This window comes from Pteropus alecto, unplaced genomic scaffold (genome assembly GCF_000325575.1).
Source record: "Pteropus alecto unplaced genomic scaffold, ASM32557v1 scaffold67, whole genome shotgun sequence".
Classification (NCBI taxonomy): domain Eukaryota; kingdom Metazoa; phylum Chordata; class Mammalia; order Chiroptera; family Pteropodidae; genus Pteropus; species Pteropus alecto.
In genome coordinates, this window is record NW_006441061.1 from 8,345,166 (window position 1) to 8,351,034 (window position 5,869).

The 5,869-nt window shown below is 46.0% G+C and overlaps 1 non-coding gene across 1 annotated transcript; it reads left to right on the top strand.

Annotated features, from left to right (window-relative positions):
* Positions 1-1,825: 1,825 nt before the first annotated feature.
* Positions 1,826-1,929, top strand: LOC112484850. Its single transcript, XR_003048258.1, has one exon. It is a non-coding gene; the product is annotated as a small nucleolar RNA U13 (small nucleolar RNA).
* Positions 1,930-5,869: the final 3,940 nt, after the last annotated feature.

Genomic DNA, 5,869 nt, shown 5'->3' on the forward strand with positions numbered 1-5,869 from the left:
CGCTTGGTGTTAGCATTTTGCACTTTTGCGTTGCCGCTTGTGTGCTTTCGCCGCTGCTGTTGCCGTCAGCATTCTCACTCCTAAGAACCGATACAGCCGTTTTTAGTAATTTAATGTTGTCCCGGGCACTCTCCAAATTCGGCCTTGAATTGCACCCGCCTCCAGTCATGCTCCGTAACGCTGTCATTCGGTTCTGTCCCTTTCCTTACCAAAGTGTTATTTTTATGGTTCTCCCAGTGCTGATTAGGGAAGCGGCGTCGTGGACATCCATAGGACGCTGAACCCACACATTTACAAAAACTGACCATATGCCAGACCACACATCAATTTCAACGCATTTCAAAACATGTAAATCACGCATAAATAGGGTCACAGGAAAAATAGCCTGTATGGCAACAATAAAAAGAGAATTAGAAGAAAATCTATATATTCGATCATTACAAACAAATTTCTAAATTTCTCATGGGTCATAGAGGAACTCACAATACACATTTTAAAATATTTTAAATGAATGATGATAAAAATACAATATTTAAGTTGTGGGATGCAGTTAAAACCATGCCTGGGGGGGCGAATTTTTAACCTTAAATGCACATATTAGAAAAGTAGGAAGATTATGAACGAGAGGGCTGAGCATCCATCTCAAGACGTCAGGGAAAAAAGCAGCAAAAATTAATGCAAATAAAGTAAATGGAATGAGAATGAAAGAAGAAATTAAGGAGAAAATATACAAAAAGAGATCAGCAAAGCCAACAGTTGGTTCATTGAAGAGAGTCATAAAAGTGCTAAGCCTCTGATTAAGAAAACAGAAAATACATAAAACTAATATTAAGGACTAAAAAGAGGATTATTACAGAAGCCGTTTTAAAAAGATAATACTGTGAACAAGCTGATGTCGGTAAACTTGTAAATTTTACTAAGTGGACCAAATCCCCAGAAACATAGTTTATCAGTATGGACACGAGAAGAAATAGAAAGCTTGAGTAGTCCTATGAAAGCAATAGAGTCCTTCATTTCAAACCTCCCCTATGGCGATACCAGAGAATCCTACCAAACATTTAAGGAAGTAATAAAACTGTCCTTACACCAAGATTTCCGGAAATAGTAAATGAGGGAATAATCTCCAGCTGGTTTTATGCACTAGTCTGAATTTGATACCCAAACTCCCAAAGACATTACAGGAAAAAGATGTCGTTGGTTAATCTCATTCATAAACATATGAGAAAAGCCTAAGCAAAAGAATGGATCTATATAGAAGACATATAAACACACACAATACATCCAGACCCAATTGGGGTTATTTCAGAAGTACAAGGTCGACCTGGTATTTTAAAAATTCAATCCATGTAATTCACCACATTAACGTATTAAGGAAGAAGAAAAGGCACATAACCATTTCAATATCTGCATTTGATTCAGTTTAACTTTTATGGTTAAAAAAAACTCTTAGCGAACTAGGAATAAGAATTAAATTTGTTTAATCAGATAGAACATATCTAGAAAAGGGCATGCAGCGAAATCATATGAATAGTGAGACATTGCAAGAGTCTGCTTTGAGATTAGGAAAAGGACACTGCTATTTGACACTGAACTGAAAGTTCTAACACAAAACTGGGAAAAAAAAAAAATATATATATATATATATGGAGAGAGAGAGAGAGAAGGGGAGGGGAGAGAGAAATAGAGGGAGAGATTGGCCCAGAAACAAAACTGGTAGATGTTATGGTTGTATACAAACCCAGGAGAGTCTCGGACAAATTATTAAAACGAATAAGAGCTTCATAAGCTTACTAGGTGGAAAATGAAAACACAAAATCAACTGCAGATCCTCTGGCGGTCCATGAGCGTGACCATTGGGCGTTCACGCTTTTGAGTGAGATGTGCCTCCCTCAAACTTTGTTATGACATTGACACATGACCCGTCTGATGTGACAAAGAAAAAAAGAGAATCAAGTACGGTTCCCTATGCCAGCAAGAAACAGAACATAAAAAATGTAGTGTTATCTGTTACGATATTATCAAAATATATCAAACACCTAGGAATAATCTAACAAAAGGTGTTCAGGACTTCTACGCAAAAATGAAAGAAAACGCAAAAGAAACTTGAAATGGAGAAATTCCATGGACTGGAAAACAGCATTTAAAGAGGTCAGCTCTTCCCAACCCAACTGGTTTACGGATTCGGTGCAATCCCCAACGAAATCGCAATCGTTTGTATGCAGCTCTAAAATCTAGGAGGACAAGTGAAGGATCGAAAACTGCTAAGATCTCGAAGCAGAAAATCCGTGCGAGGTCTGCTTCTCTGAAGTTTCAAACTTATTACAAAGGCGTCGTGATGAAGGCTATGTGGTACAAGCACCAGTACAAATAGAATAGTTAAACGGAAAGCTCACGAGGAAGTCCACACGCTTTTGCACACTTGATCGATGACAGTCGACATGGCAAAGTAGTGGGGGCGGACTTCTCACTAAATGATCCCGGGGCGCCTGGGTATCCATACGGAAAACACTTAAACCCGAGCCCTCTCTCACACAAAGGAAAATCCCAGGTGGCTTGCAGATATACATGTGAATGAGAAACAATAGAGATTTTACGAGATAAGAGACACTATCCTGGTGACCTTGGGATGAAAATTAGTTTTCTTAAAAGTTTTCACAAACAGCCCTAGCCTTAAGTCAAGAATGTGTTCATCAGAATACACGTTCATTCCCACAGGGGTCTGTGTTCAGAACTCCGATGCTGCTGTGCACGTATTAAACAGGTAAGTAACCTATGGCTCATGGTGGGAACCAGGTTTTTCACCGTTGGCGTGGGAGGGGCAGAAAAGCAGAGGAGGTGCTAGAATGATCCGCGTGGTGATGGATTAGAGCTGGAGGTATCAGGGTGAGCCCGCGTTCAGCTTCACATGGATGTAGATGGTTACACGCAGAAATGTTTCTAGATATACGTGTATTCACGGGTTGGTATACAGGCATGTATTTGCTGGCTCCGTGAACTGAGGGGACCTAGAAGCAATGACACCCCAATAGCAGGGAACATGCTTACCCCTCCAATCTTGGTTTTGGTATTCCCCAATGAAAAGAAGTAGGGCTTCTTGGAGCCAGCACGGATGCCAGCATCTGGCAAGAAATATACAAGGTGAGCCTGGAGCATCTTGTAGTCTCAGGAAGTAAGGACGCGCTCCTAAAAACAAAACGAAAGAGGAAAAAAAGATCACAGAGATGAGGGGTATGTCAAAGGGACACAGGAGCCCAACCGGAAAGAGCCCCCAGTGGCCAAAGCTGGAATGACTGGAAAAAAACAAAGTATTGGCATATAGAACTCAAAGTATAGAATAAATATCCACGATTCCATATTGACGGAAAGACATCATTTAATGAATAAATAAATGAGGGAGAAGAAGCACATCTCCCGTGTAGAAGATTACGAGTAGTTTAGGTAGAGTCTCTGTCTTCGAGGGGCGGGACGTGACGCCCCATCCTTCGGGTTAGGTCCCCCAAAGCGGGTGAGAAGTACCTTCACAGTGGAGAAGCCTGGCAGCCATTTGATCAAGGTCAGCGTCAGCCGGGATAAGTCATGGTGACAGCATGGACCCGTGACAGGATGTGACAAGAAGGGCACCTCACCTCGGTGGTCTTCTTCCTGAAAGCCCATCCCCCCGTCTCACCATGAAAGACACACCAGACGAATCCCGACTGAAGGGCACTCCACGAAACACCTGACCCGTCCTCAAAGCTGCCAAGGTCATCAAAAACAGGGAAAGTCAGAAACTGTCCCAGACCAGAGGAGCCCAAGGAGACAGGACAACTTAACGTCATGTGGGTCCTGGATGGGGTCCTGGGACAGGAACAGAACGTGAGATAAAAACAAGGGAAATCTGAATAAAGTATGGACTTCGGTTCATGACTATGTGTCACTATTGGCTTATTCATTGTGACGAATGTACCAGCCGACTCGGACGTCAACAGTAGGGATTGGGTGCGGAGTATATGGGGACTCGACTATCTCTGCAATTTTTCTGTAACTCTAAAACTAAATTAAAACTTAAAATCTTATTTTAGAAATAAGTGAAGAGGGAAGTCGGATGTGGGGAGAGGCCCACGGTACGTGCGATTAACTCGTAAGTCCGAGCTGGAAGACGGAGATCACACTGGCGATTTGACCAGAGAGAAGTCGGTAGAAATGATTGGTACGAAGTGGTTAACTAGATGGCTTTCGGGACCGAAAAAGGACGCGGAGGCAGTGACGGCCGCGGGGAGTCAAGCGCTGGTCACCGAACTCGAAGTTTTTTCTCACGAGGGATCAAGCAGCGTCTCAGTGGGGAACTGCGTTCCTGGGGTCTCGGCGATGCATCACACCGGCCAAACTCCCCGTGACTACTCGCGTCCCTGTGGGGCCACCTTCTCTCTCTCTGGCAGCGTTGGGATGGACGGGTGGTTTTGGGTCTTGGCAGCCCGATCTACCCGTGACAGAATTCTCCATCTGTCCTTCACGGAATCACTCGAACTGCCACGAATGGTCGTAACTTCGGCCCACGGTCTCGTCAACCATTGCGGTTTGGTGATTTTCTGAGTCTGGTTTTACTTCTGCCTTTATTTTCCAGACTTATCCTACAGGGAAGAACTTTCTTCATCAACTCTTTGGTTACCCCCGAAATACGGGAAAGGCGGAATTATAAATGCTTCATTTTCTCCCCCCTTACCTGTCAGATTTCACAATAATGAATTGGTCTATCGGCTTCTAAAGGGATTTTTTTTTTTAAAAGTCAGGGTTTTTAAAGAATTATCACTATGACCTCATGAATTTTAATGTATTCGATGTTTTTCGATCAGTGGCATTCGGTGATGCATGGCCAGTGGGAAATCAGGTGGCTGGCAGGCCCGCGGTCCACTCCCCACCCCGCCCCCGCTGCCCCCCGACTCCCCGCAGCTCTGGGGGAGAGGCTCAGCCTGGCACCTCTCTCCTGGCCCCCATGGCTGCCGGCAGTGCTCGGCCTTCCACGGCTAGTGGCCCGGATGCCCAGTCTCTGTCCTCCTCCCCCACGACTCTCCTCTGCATTTCTAATGAGGACACTTGTCATTGGATTAGGGCCCAGATCATCCAGGATGATCTCATCTCAACGTTCTCAGTTAATGACATCTGCAAAGACCCCTGTTCCAGTAAGGTCACATTGACAGGGGTTCAGGGCTGTGACCCTGCCGTACCTTTTTGGGGGGGATGTTTCTCATTCAACCCACTGTTTACATGGAAACGGATGCAGGAAAAAGCAGGGGACTCTAGGATGGGTTATCTGGCCAGGCTGTGGCTAAAACCGATAGAGGTACAATTCGTATTAGGAGACAGGACGAGAGGGACCATATGGCCAAGGGTGTCCTGTGATCGCCCAGTGAGGACCCCAGAGAAGGGCTCTGGAGGACCCAGGACCTGCCAGTGCCAGAAAGATCAGCGGATGGCTATGGTGCAGGGTGTTTTTTTTAATGACTCTCCAGGAAAGACAATAAAGAGCTAAGATTCCCACATTTCAGTCTCAGATGCAGGCTGACAGCGAGGATGCCGGGCCTGATGTCTCGGGAGGCGGCCGCTGGGAGGTCTGTGTGTGTGTGTGTGTGTGTGTGTGGGCACCTGCGCTGGCCCAGCGTTTCCCGAAGCAGTGTGGGTGGTGAGTTTCCAGAGCGTCCACCTGGGGGTCTCCATCCTCGCGACCCATGCCCCCACTCAGTCCCCGCCGGGGCCCTGGGCCTGGCCGAGGAGGCCGCGGCCGGCTCACGCGGGCCCTGCCCGCCGCCCAGCGTTCCCACGCTGCCCTAAGTGCGTGATTCTCCACGCTCGCCTTCGCGGACCTGCCCCAGCGCATTCTCAGCTGCCTGCG